The following is a 14,383-nucleotide window of genomic DNA, read 5'->3' as shown; positions in this document are numbered from 1 at the left end:
TAGGAAAATGGATGCATATTGAAGATATACTCCTAAGTGAAATAAATAAGTCACACATGTGTAAATACTGAATAGTTTCCCTGGTGTGAATAATCTGCAACAATGCATAAGATTCTAATAAGATTACTGACATTTGGAAATGGGAAGAAAGGAGCTAAAGGTGTAGGGAAGGTGGGATGGGTAGGGGAAGGGTAAAAAGGGAAAAGAAAAAAATGTGAGAGAATGAAAAGATGAAAATAAAGTGTTTGTAGATGGGGAGGGGAGGAGGGGGTGAAGGAAGGGCAGAGGTAAGGGGAAAAAATGAGAATCAACTCTTGTCATGTAGAGGTACAAGATCCCACCAATGAATGCAACTGTACTGTATCCCTAAAATGTACCAATAAACTCAATTAAAGCCGAAAAAAATAATGAAAAAAAACCCAAATCTATGATAGAAATTTTTGAAAAGAGATTTTACCCATTTGAAATAAAAATGTGTACATTTACTTATTCGGCCTCCAACAAGGCAGGAAGTGGGCTGGTGAATAAGGAGCTATCTAAAAGAGTCACATAGATCTCCACTGGTCCACTGTAGGTTGGTATTTCCTTCATATAATATTGTACCATGAAAAAGTAATCTATCATAACACATCTGCAAATATTTATATAAATATCAGTAATTAAAACATCAAGAGTGGCAGGAGAGTCATTGCATTGCTTAGGAAAGATGTGGTCTGAGAAGTGTATCATTAGATGACTTTGTTGTACAAACATCATAGAGAGCATTTGCAAAGACTAAGGCGGCCATGATGCAAGGAGGGAGGCTAATCTGTCAGGATTGCCATTGTCCCTGTGGTCTGTCACTGCTGGTCTGTGCTCATGATTGTGTATCAAGGTTTTCACAGTTGTAAAATTTACATAAGAAATTGGAAGGAAATTGCTTAGCAAATAATTTACTTTTAGACTTCTCAATTTCTGTTTATCCTTTATTACAGGTTATATTTTTATAGAACTATAGTCCAATTAGCCCAATGAGGCTGATACCCTAAAAAACTCAGAATGTCTCAGTAATTTTCAGGATAATTGGTTTTAATAAAAAGTAAAGACTAAACAAGCAAATTACTTAAAAGGAAATTGGTCCGCAGCTTCAATGTAGAAAAAGTTGCTGTGCTTTTTAGCAAAGTGACACATTCTCTAAAGAAAACAAGCAAATTTCAAAGACGACCTTTGGGAAAACATTCTGCTTCTCAAGCTTTAATATGCCATCCCTTGGATTATTTGAACGCTTTTAGTTTTCTTAATAACTTTAGACAGAAAAGTAAAATCCTTTATGTAATTTTACTGCATGACAAATTGAAATGTTTTTATGACTATTTGTTTAGTGCAAACAAAATTCGCTAAATATATTTCTAGATTTTATGATAAGGTTGATCAACATTTGTTGAGCATAAAAATTATTTGACATTCTCACTAGAATGAGATTGTCACCTCCATTTCCAAGCACTCTGGATCCCACCTGATGTGTGAAATGGGACCCAAAGAACCACACTGGAGACCATGTGACTTTGACAATAATGTTGCAGGGACAGAAACATGGCTTGGAGGAGATTTTGTAAATGGACATGTGTATTGAATATACTCAAAGTCATTTTTCAGTCTAAAACTTTGTAACTAAGCTACCAGTTAATTGCTGAATCACTAATCTAGGCCTTATTAATGGAACCGACTATTTGGGGGAAATTAGAACTTCTTTCTTTGGGGGTAGGAGACAAGGTCAACAGTAAGCCCTTGTCTAACATGCTCAAGGCCCTGGGTTAGAACAGTAGTAGGGCACAAAACCAAAACCAAAATAACTCAGGTTACCTCTCCAATAGTTTTAATATTTTCTTACTACTGAATATAAATTTGAGCATAAAGGAATGAAAGAAAGTGTAGCAATGAGTGTGAACTTTGCAATCAGACACAGCTAAACCAGAGTCTTACTTTAGTGATTTATCCTTTGTATAACTTTAGGCAGGTGTCTTGATCCTTGTTTATCTGTTTTGTTTTATAAAACTTTTCCTAACGTTAGAATTAATAATAATAACATTCAAAGGATACTGGTGATATAAAATAAAATTTTATGCATTCACTTGACATGTAGAAGGGTTTCTATCTAAAAAATATTTTATGGAATTAGTTTACTTCTTCTTATTATAGAAAATTACACAATAGTTATTTCATTTTCCCATTAATTGAGTATGCAATCTTCTTGTAAATGCAGCTGGATACACTGTGCTGTAGAATGTCAGCATTTTCCCTACCATAGAATACATTCCAGTGTCTTTATGTGTCTGCAACAATTGACCTGTGCCTTTGGTATTCTTTACTTCAATCTATCCTGCGTATATTACTGGTCAGTTTTTCCATTGCTAGTATGAAATACTCATCACCAATGACTTAAAAAAGGAGATGTTTAATTTAGTTCAGAGTTTCAGAGGGCTCAGTCCATGATCACTTGTCTCTGAGGCAGAAACGACCATGGCAGAAGGGCATAGGGAGCAAACCTGTAAGTCAAGATGTCTGAGAAGCCAGTGTGGGAACAGCACCAGGGAGCAAGGGATGAGGAACTGGCTATAGACCCAAAGCTGCACCTTTCATCCCACCCAAGCCAACCCCAAAATTTACCTTACTAGTAACCTAGGTGGCTCCCAAGGCAATGAAGTTGACAATCAAGCTAAACGATATGTTAACATTACAAATAAACACGATAAAAATTCGAAAAATAAAAGATCATTAGACATTTATGAATTGAGGACATGTGTATACATTTAATTGTTAAATGAAAATTAATTTTGTCTTAAGAACCAAGGACTTTCCTGACATTTCGAAATTCACAAAAGATGATTTAACATTCCACATCTATGCTTTGTGTACCTGTATATTTTGATTCACCTATGGGATACAACTTTATTATTTTACTATTTTAGTTTGCCATTGAAGAGCTTAGTTTCACAAAGATGTTGAAAGCACTTACAATTTCATGTAAAATTTGCTACATAAACATTGGTGATAAAAGAAGAAATTATTCTAAACACATATAGCGATGGCAATCACAAAATTACATGCAGTACAAGTTGTATTTTCAACAATAAGTTTAAAAGATTCCCCAAATCTTTTCTACTGTTTTATTTTAATGTAGTTTTTCAGGATGTTGTGAGTTGGCCTTAAAAAGGGTAATATAAACACTATTTTTTGCAGAGTATAACATTTCTTATCTTTAGATTTGGGATATTTTACCTGCTCAGAAGCTAAATAGATTCCTATTTGGGAAGGAAACCTTTGAAATTATTTAATTAGCATTAAGTATTAATTAGTATTGTCGTATCTATTATTGTTGTAGAGAAAACAAATATGAGCTTTGTTATCATTTTAAAGAAATTTAATGGACAATTAGCACAAAGACTAAGAGAATGCCTGAACTAATTTTTCGTATAATTTTGTTATAAACAGAAGGAAGAAACTACTACCAAATAATGTTTCATACAGTGTCCAAGCTTTTACACACAGTATTTATTTCCACACAGATGTTGAGGATATTAAGTTAAATTTTTAAAAAATATAAATACAAATATTGCCTCATATAGGAAAAGCAAAGAATTGATTGAAATGTTATTCTTTCCTCTTTGCAGCAGGTCTGAAGAAAAAGAAATATTTTCCTCATTCACTAGATAAATAAATGAGGAAAATGAGCTCCAAAATAAAAGACAGATAACAGGAATAAGGACACAGATCTTTCTTGAGTGAGAAGGGGTTCAGGATATGGAGAAACAAGCAGGGAGGGGAGGCAAGATGACACAAGGAATGAAGCTGCTGTTGTGTCTAGGAGCCAACCTCGAACAAAAAGTGCAATTATTATGGACTGAAAATCTGTACTAATGAAAAAGGTATTGATTCTTGCTCAAAATCACATTATTTGGAAGTAAGAGACTAAGCTCCAATCCATTCTGTTTTTCATAAATCTTCTTTTTTTCCTTTTTATTGAGTTTATTGGTACAATCTAGGTCTACAATACAGTTACATTCATTACTGGGATCCTGTACCTTTACATGACAGGTCTTGGTTCTCATTTTCTCCCGTTGTCCCTGCCCTCCCTTCACCCCCCTCCCGCCTCCCCCTTTACAAACACTTTATTTCCATTTTTTCATTTTCTCATATTTTTTTGTTTTCCCTTGTTCCCTTTCCCCTACCCTTCCCACTTTCCCTAAATCTTCTTACTCCAAGAGAGTTTTGTGGATCTGTACATGTTGGGCCAAGGAGTGTCCTTTGTACCTTCCGTGCAATTTAACATCTATTTTCACATGCAGGGCTCATTTCCTCCCTCCCTCCCTCCCTCCCTTCCTTTTACTTAGCATTTTATTGTGCTTCCTGCACAATCATATTATGCTGATTTTAAAGGTAATGTAACATTTTTCTGGAAGGAAGAACTTGAAGACATATTACAGACACCTCAGTCCCAAATGTGCAGTGACAGAAGAAGACAGCAAAGGTGTGTTAGAAAAATTAGTACCAGTGACTGGAGGAGAAACTTATCAGAGATGTGGAGAAAGACTACATAACTAGGTTAACGCTGCTTTATAGCTTGTCAAAGGTAAAACTGTTTTGTAAACTAAAATAAAAACTTGGCTTTTAGAGGAGGCCAAAAATTAAGTGGGAAACTAAAAATCATATATTTAATATAATTGTATTTACAATATATACAATTACATACATATATTTATTTAAACTGGATGAGTTGATTCAAAATATTATTATTATGGCCAATAAATTGTCTAGAAAATGCAAGACTTGAAATCCTTTCCTAGCACATAATACTATTTATACTGCATTGCAAAGTTCTCTAGCAAGATAGTATACTTATTATATTTATCGATGTAGTGATATACTTGTACCACTCTATCACTATGTGTGTAAATGGATGAATTTTCTAGCAAGGTTATTACAGCCCATATTTATTATAGAGTCATAAATACATGTGATGAGAATTAACATTTTAATTACTGTACTATATATTGGATGATAACATTTTGTTTTTAATCTAGCAAAATATTTCATATAAATAAACTGAAGATTTTATGGCTTATACTATAATAAGTAAAGATGAAATGTGTGTATATGTATAATGTGTGTGTGTGTGTGTGTATGTGTGTGTGTGTGATCATGTTCAGGAAACATTTTTGAAATAAGGACATTTTCTTTGAAAATCAAGGTCAGCTCTTTTCTTCCTATTTCATATTGTCAATTATACCATTAAAATCTTATGTACAATTATAGTTTTTCACACCAGAGAAACTATTCGTTATTTACACGTGCGACTTATTTATTTCACTTAGGAATTTATCCTCAATATACATCCATTTTCCTATGAATGAATCTAATTTCTCATACTTTGTGGCTGAGTAGCATTCCATTTTATAGAAAAACCATACCTTCTTTATCCATTCTCCAACTGATGGTCAAAGGGGCTGTTTCCAAGTTTTAGCTACTACAAACTGTGCCGCTATGAACATGGGTATGCATATGTCACTGTGGTATTGTTCTTTTAATTCTTTTGGAAAGTGGGAAGGGTAGGGGAAAGGAAATAAGGGAAAAGAAAAAATATGACAAAATAGAAAAATGGAAATAAAGTGTTTGTAAATAAGGGAGTGGGGGGTGAAGGAAGGGCAGGGACAAGGGGAAAAAATGAGAACCAAGACCTGTCATGTAAAGTACAAGATCCCAATGATGAATGTAATTGTACTGTATGCCTAAAATGTACCAATAAACTCAATGAGAAAAAAAAAGAAAATCAAAGTCAGTCGGTCAAAATACACACAGGAAATATTCCAATAGATAGATACCTTATGCTTAAAAAGCACCTAATAAATAATGTTGATTTACTGCAAATAATTTAAGCCAATTAACCTGTTTTCATTTTTAACTGGATTGATATATTAATTGGCTAGGGTAAGAAAAACTCGAAGGTTATTTTTATCTATTTATAAATTTATATATCTGTGAGAAATTAATATAACAATATTAATGATAACAGTGCAGTTAGATATTACACTTTTGGAAACATTCGTAAAATTTGAAAAATGTCGGTCTTATTTAATGAGGAGTGGTTTTAATCCCTGCTGCTTATCTATAGACTGTACTGCTGCATTTATTGCATCAATTGCCTTTGATCATTTTCTACATATTTCAGCGACATGATTGAACACCTATTATGTGATCGATGCCCTGAGAAATCACTCTATAGTAAACATAAAATACTATAATAAAAAAAATAGTCCCTTTGTGTCGCTTCCATTCCAGTGGAGGTGACCAGTGCTCGAAGAACAGTGAGCGATAAACATAGGATGATGACCGGTGAGAAGTTTTTTGGCGGAGACACCGAGCTACAGATTTTACGTCACAACCGCTGCTATTCTTGCAAACCAAATGGCAACGTAGGCAATCGCAGAACAAAAATAAAGCGTTAATTTAAAAAATACATAAGGCACAAGACTGGGTAAGTAGTTCAATGGCAACTCATTCGTAAAACCCATAGAAAAAATTTGCATGTGCGGGCACGCTCCAGTGCACATTTACGCGTTTGCTTACGTACACGCAGAGAGCACAACTGGTCACTAACATGTCAGTTTCCCCTCAAATATAAGCTAATCATGATTTGGTAGCGTAACAGGGTAGACAAACATAAATGTGTCTCAAGGCTATTTTAATCAGAGAGAGAAAAGCAAGAATTGGTGAATACCCAACACCAGGTATATTGTGTTGAATTTTACCTAATGTCAAGAGGGCTATTATTTCAAGACTTTAAACAATGAGAAGTCATTAGTTTGGAAAAGCAGAATGTGGGAAGAGTGGCATGAAAATACAACTTAAATATCTGGAAAATTACTTAAAGATTTGACTTTATTGTATTATGGAATGGGCCAGAATTGGCAAAAATAGGAAGAGCAATAGAGAAGCAAGCTTTTCCTCAACATGTGGAAAAGTTGTCTTAGTCATTAGTGCTAAGTAATTATGTGCCGGGCTTGTCTGCGGATTAGAAAGCCTTCTATTTCTGGACAGGTTGTGATTTTCTGCTAATAAGGCCTTAAGAAGACACTGGTATATCTGGGTAAATGAGATCATTTTAATTTCCTTTTGAACTTTGAGATATATGTTTAAATGAAGCTTTGTCTTTCTATTTCAGAACCTGAAATCTTGTTCCACTTATAATTAAAAGTGTAGTCAATTTTTGCCTGGGAAAATAGATGGCTTAGCTTATATGAAAACTCATTTTCAAGCAACAAATATTATCCAGGGATAACATTGCTCTTCAAAGACATTACTTTTGAAAATAGATATATAAAAATAATAAATTTTTAAAAAAGCTTTTGGGACAATTTTGATCCCAATATCCTACTTATTTATGTCTTTCTTGTGGAGTAAATTAATGAAGCCATTATCCCTTTCAGCAGAGAGTTATATGCGACTCTTTGGCTAGTGGAATGATCAGATGGACCACCGGTTATAAAAGATGCTTTGATAAAACAATCTTTACTAACAGCCTGGAGAAGAAAAGTCATCAAAGCCAAGTAGTAAAAGATACTGAGCTTCTTCAGGGAATATATTCTATCTGGTGGAGGAAGATTGTGGTCATTTATTGAAGAATCATAAATAAAGACTGGGGGAAATTTTATCATTCAGTTTTAATCAGGTTACTCAAATAGAACAGCTGCAAGTTGAGATTGCAGTTGAGACTGAAAATGGGAGAGACTCCTATAAAGTCTAACGCTGCAGGGCCTTATATGAAAAATGGGAGTTTTCTCTGCTTTTTCCACAACAAAACATAAAAGCATGTTTTAACTGGTTTGGGCCTAACTGGATATTGATTAATATCATCCTATAATGGCCCAAATGTACTTTCAAGGACAAAGGTGAGGTAGAAAATCAATTTAATCACAACATTTAAGCTTCAAACGTTTTATTTCTTTGAGTAATGATTTCTCAACTTATTAAAGATCATGAAAACAAGGAGTTTGAATGAAAGTTCCTTTAAACTTCTAGAATATCACCCATCAGTCGGTCTCTAAATTGCCAACAAACAGACTAATTCTTTAAATATTGTGGATTAAAAACTGAAGTTTTAATACTCTTTTTCCCCGACAGGGTAAAAGGGAATGTACAAATTGACCCATGATGTCTGTTATTTTGTTTTTGTTGTTTTCTTTTAAAGAGAGAATTGAGAAAATCAGAACTGTCTTCATGATTTAATTAATGTCAGTGTAATGAAATAGCATGTAAAGTGTCAAATTCCTTTAGTAACATCAAAATCACGACAGATTTAATCCGGACAATGTTTAGAATGTTGTGATCCCTTTTTCAGGAATTTCAGTGAAGGACACTTCTTTAACCTCCTAATCTTTGTGACGTATGAGAGAAATCAAACGGACTGTTTCAGAGCCATAACTGACTCGTGCAAAATCTGCTATCCATAGCCACGGCCCTTTTCTTTCAGAGATAACACTTGTTTGTCCGGAGACAAGGGGCAGAAACTTCTGTCAAAGGGATATTTTCAGTGCATACAAACCTTTACCTCAATAGCTTTGTTTTTCACTCTAGCAACTGCTGACTGGGTGTATTTCTGGCTCTTTTTCTGGACAACACCTGGCCATGGCTCTGCCTAAGGTATATTCAGGAGATAGAAACTTTCTTCTTGTCTTCAGTCCTAGCACATTGTTTGCTATTTTGGTAATAATTCTTTGAGCTTTTGAGTTTTAATACCAAACTTATGATGGCTTGTAGGATATTTTAAAAGGTTATACTAGACTGAAATAAACCAGTTTATTTTAAGAGTGAGCTATTGCCATTCAGGGAAGTTAGGTTATAGAAGAGAGAATAAGAAGAAAAAGAATATAGGTCAATCAAAATTGTGCCTGAAGTGAGGCTTGCTATTGAAGATGTTCAGTGTTTTCAGGCATAGAAAGAAATAGGCACAGCTGTGCAATGTCAGTAGGAGTGGAAGTATGCAGGTAGGAAGACCAGACACGCATCTCTGGGACACATTTTGAACTAAGAAAAGCCTCTTCCTTAATGTCGTCTTCTCTTGCCTCATTCATCGGCTTAGAATCAGCATCACTCTTTAAGAGTTGATGTTTTATTCTTTTATTACAGCAATATAATATACTAGATCATCATTTAGAAGTGATTAATATATTATTGTCCACGTATGATATATACTACAAAGAAAGATCCTAAGGAAGCAACGAAAAGACATTTAATCTCCTAAATATTTGATAAGCACAACTCAAAGCTGTTTTGGCCGGTGGACCCATTCAGTGGCCTGTAAAGGAAAATGAGATGCCTCTGCTAGGCAGTAGCACAGCTATGAAGGAAAGACTAACTTACACCTTCAGAGTACACGGACCTTTGCAAGTATAGGAAGATCAATCAGTTTGTTGATTGTAAAAAGTAGAGAAAGTATTTCTAATGGTCATTAACCATGAATCATTTCACTTAAATACTATGTGGGTCAAAGCAAACAAAACAAAGAAGGAGGAGAGAGGCTGACAGATGCTAGGTCACTGTAGAACCTCATGACTGCTCCTATATACAAGGGCCCTAGAAGCACACTTGGTTAGAAAAGCCATGGGTTCTTCAGCCCCAGAGCATGCAAGACGTTATATCAGGATGAAGCAACAAACATTCAGCATTCTGGACCAATCACTAGGCCTTTGTTTTACTGTCTTTGCAGTGAAGTGTTGTTTTCGAATATTTGCAAATCCTAAAGGCAGGGGAAGATACCAAAACCAAAAGTGCCTATTTTGAGATGTCTGAGATGCAGCTTCAGGGGTTTCAAAGATGTTACATCATTAACAATTCCACCTCCCCACCCAGAAACAGAAGAGAAACAGTGGGGCTCTCAATTTGAGTCTGTGTGCTCTTATTTTACCATTTTGATGCAAACTTAAGCTTGTAGCTGGAAGGTTTATGCTGTTAAGCATCCAAGCTAATGGCAGTCTTTCACATGTGCGCTCAAAAATGACATGAGACCTCCAAAATACATGGCATGGAAGGTATTGCTACACACAAAGCCAGGCCTCAGGATTTTAGAGACTGTGTACAATTTGACACAGTCTAAAACTTGCACTCATATTTAACAATAAAGTGTTCCTTGTAGATATTCATTTGGTAGTTACTCTGCTTTTACATTTTTTGTAAGTATATAACAAATTCGTTAAGTAAATGGTGTGGGGTAGACAACCACAGCAGCAGTACTGGAGGCTCAAAGTCAGGAGCAGAATTCTCAGCAATGTGTCCATCCTCATATCTCTGACATCACACAGAGTGATGCTGATACTCCTATGCAGATGTTGTATCCTAGATTTCCATCCTACCAGAGAGACTGCCCCTTAATTTTCTTCCTTTTGGTAAGTATCCAGAAGACCTTGTCATTACAACAGGTTTATTGAGCTTAGGAATAAAGAAACTGATCTTAGCATTGGACATTTTTTGCAGGGGAAGAGTAGGAGACATACTCTCAAGTTTAGTCTTTTGATCTGAAATGTTCCACATTGGAAAATTAATCTCCTATGCTACCCTCTATTCAGTGCTCAATTAATTATAAATTCCTATGGGTAAGTTGTCTCTCTTCTTTTTCTCTCTAATACCTTATATAAAATATTTATAGCCTATAGTGGATGTTTGGGTAGAAAGTAATTGAAGTTCATCTCTGGAAGAGAATGTAACCTGGGAGGATTCCACATTCAATGTTCTAGATATGCCCCATTTTTTCTTTCAGTCATTTCTGTGGATGCTACACTTTTCCTCCATCCACACTCTCCTGGAAAACCCTCTCTTTTTCTTATCTATTATTGATCCCCAGAGTTTGAATAATATGATACTTACCTTTCAATAGACACCACGGTAGACATCAGCTTCTACCAAGCCAACAAGGTGGAGTGCCCAGAATGCACCCAGGCTTTTTCTGGTATTTCATCAGCTTTCTTAAGATCCTACCCACCTGAGTCAGTTTAACAGTTCCTGAAGTTCTACTAGATGCCACTAGATGATATGGACCTGTTCTGCTATTGTTTTCTCATGTCTTCTTCCTTGGGTTGCTTGAAGTCAAGCCTGTTGTAGTCTTTTCATTGAGCTATCTTTATCCTCTGGTGAATATGTCCTACTTCTGATATTGCAGTTGAACATTCCTTCTATGTCCTGAAACAAAGTGTATCCTATACTAGGTACTAGGCATAGCTTCTAAGGAAACATGATGATCTCGAGATGAACACCAGGAGTATCACTTTGTTCAGGTTGAGAAGTATATGAAGAAGGTTTACGTGGGTTTTCTCTCATTTGGCAAAATTACAGCCATGATATTGAGCCATGCTAATACAGCTGAACACATCAAGAGATAGGTTTCTAGAAAAGGCTCATTGGTTTTCTTTAAAATGAAGACAGAGTACACACAATCTTGTCAGCAACCGATATTTGTGCCTGGCATTGATGGAAGGTGTGAAAATGTATAGATTAAATTTTCCTTTACAAAAGACCTTATTGTCCAGCTGTTGGGAATGTGGCCCAGAAATAAAACCTAGTTGCTTTTTCTTTCAGGGTCCACTTCAGCTAAAGACAATCTTCTCAAGTTAGATTCTGCCTTTCCCAGGGGAATCTGCATCCTGCTTTGTAAGACAAAGTGAGTTAGGAGGAGTAGGCCAGCAAAAGGCCTTCTTCATATTATTATTATTTAGTTCCTTGGATCCAGAAGGAGGAAATTCTCAACTTGGATGGGGCCATCCATGGCATTACAAAGCTGTATCTGTCAAAGAATAGATAACATGTATTTCCTTTAAAAAATTTGTCATATTTAAAATTTTTAAATATCTGTATATATTAAGCATCTATATCTGCCTCAGGCTAGGTAATAGCACACCAGGACTTCTGCAGTACAGATGGAAAGTTGAAAGGATTAAAATGATGACCAGAGGGCTTCTCCTAGAGCAAAAAGCAGTCATATTCCATCTTTATAATGTTCATGAAAGCATAAAGCATAATTCTGTCTTTTTAATAGGAAATATTCTCTTATAAATTTCCTTTTGCATTTTGCATGGGTAAACCAACAGTTTATTAACTGATTCTTTGCTGTTGTCATTTATGGACAAAGGACTTGTCTAACTATGGAGAGCATCATTTAATACCAGGTTGAAACAGACAGATAGGAAGGTCCTAGGGCAGTATAATTCTTGCTTTGTTAACATTTGAGGAGACTGTGAGGCTTGGATTCATGACAGGCACACTATTCTTCTGTTATACCTTGTGGGGGGGTCAATAAATAAAGTAGTCTAGCATGAGTGGAATGTACACTTCGGTTCAGGAACCCAACAATCTGCAGATGCAGGAAAACCTCAGGGGAAAACTATTTTCTCAGAATTCATCAATCTTGGAGATTTCACTTGTGTGCAAGTTGACCTCTGTGGAGACTACACAAATGGGGAGGAATGTTGTGTCTGAGTGGATCATGGAGGTGTGACCTTTGGTATTAATATCTGGCTGCTGATTCCTCCTTCTCTGACATTTTCCACCTGTGCTCTGATTTCCAGCAGTCATGAACGAAGCAGCCTTGTCCCACCTCACCTTTCTGCCATGCTGTTTCTACCAGAAGCCTATGGACTGTGTTCTCTGAAAGCAGGGGTCAAATTAAACCTCTCCTCCTTTAAGTTAAGGATGCCAGGAAATTTGTCCCAAGGATGAAAAAGCTGATGAGCAATATTATATTAAAGATGGCCCTTGATTTAATAGGCTTAGAGTGCAGTAAGGAATGATAAACTAAAAATATTGTAAGTTGACTATACATTTAAAAATACTTATCCATCACTTCTTGGTCTTTTGGCTAAGATCAAGTGTAGCATTTGTTCTTATCAGTTCAATAAAAATACTTATCCAATGTACAGAGCTGCATAGCTTTGCAAGAGTACACTGAGTAGAAGTGGTGTATCCTCACCATGAAATAGCTTATTGGAGGCTTCCTCCCTAACACTGTACAGCATCATCATGGAGCATCATAAAGTGATCACTAGGCCTAGAGAAAATCAGTATTCAAAATTTGAGCTATGATTTCTACCAAATGTTTATCATTTTGTATAATCATAAAATTGAAAATTCTAAGAGGAAATATTATAAACTGAAGGCAATCTGTATGAAATAGAAAAGAGAAAAATTGTTTGACAATTACTTAATATAACATTTGTAGTAGTAACATGACTCATTTCTCAGATTAGCCTCTAACATTCTAACATTTCATACAAGTATTCAGTATTCCCAGGAGGCTAACCAAGAAATACTTCACTAAATTTTCATAAACTACGTTCATGAGTCGTTCTAAAGTCATGGTTTTTCTACTAGGAAACATCACTGGAGCACACAAATACTGACCCATGAAGATTCTTGAGCCGATATTCATGGAGACAACAATGGTAGCAACCGCATTTGGGACAGCCTTAAAACTCCTCTAGTTTGGTTTTAGTGGTCCAAACCAGTGTCAGCCTCTTGTCTCCTCTCTTAGTTATTCTTACTGCAAATCAAAAGTGGTTCCACATCTGCTAGGTCCTTTGTACTACACCTTGTACCACCTTGTGATCAGAACAGAGAAGTGGTTAAGACCTTGGAGCTGGGGAGAAGTGGCTTTCATTCAAGAGCTAGCTTCTAGATTTATTGTTAAACCCCGTTTCCTTCACTGATCTTGGTACAATGACTGAATACACTAAGCATTAAACAAGTATTTTGCAAAAAAACAATAAATTAGTATCTTATTATAGACTGTGTTTGGGGTGGATAAGTTTAAAGAATAGTTAGTTCTTCATTTCTGAAGAAGGTACTGTGATCAATGAAAATAAACCAACTTTGGAGTTGTATATGCAGGGGTTGCTTCTTTTTATTTCCTTTTTTCTTTATTAGTACATTTTAAGTATGCAATTACAGTTCCATTCCTCATTGGGATCTTGTACCTTTACATGATATATCTTGGTTCTTAATTCCCAATCCCCTGGCCTCCTTTTACCCCCTCCAACCATTACGGATTGTTTCTTAAAGTCCACAAATAAACTGTTTTCTACCCTTTGATCAGCTCCAGTTCTCATACATTTTGCGTGTGTATGTGTGTGTGTGTGTGTGTGTGTGTGTGTGCGTGTGTGTGGTACTGTATATCGAACCCAGGCTCTGGTGCTTACAAGGCAGGCAGCAGAATCACTGAGCCAAATCCCCCACCCATACCAGTTCTCATTCTTATGAAACAAGTGTAATATAAAAGTACATTATGACAATTAAATGAGGCAATCTACATAATCTGCATAGCATGATGCCAGTCCCTCTTGGGCACATGGGTTACAGGATCTTC

General features: G+C 35.7%; 1 pseudogene; it reads left to right on the top strand.

Moving 5' to 3' along the window:
• Positions 1-12,860: 12,860 nt before the first annotated feature.
• On the top strand, positions 12,861-12,996 carry LOC117283863 (annotated as a pseudogene).
• The last annotated feature ends 1,387 nt before the right edge of the window (positions 12,997-14,383 follow it).

This window comes from Fukomys damarensis, unplaced genomic scaffold, assembly GCF_012274545.1.
Source record: "Fukomys damarensis isolate Sample0158 unplaced genomic scaffold, DMR_v1.0_HiC HiC_scaffold_31, whole genome shotgun sequence".
In the NCBI taxonomy this organism is placed as follows: Eukaryota; Metazoa; Chordata; class Mammalia; order Rodentia; family Bathyergidae; genus Fukomys; species Fukomys damarensis.
This window is presented reverse-complemented; position numbering and strand designations above follow the sequence as displayed.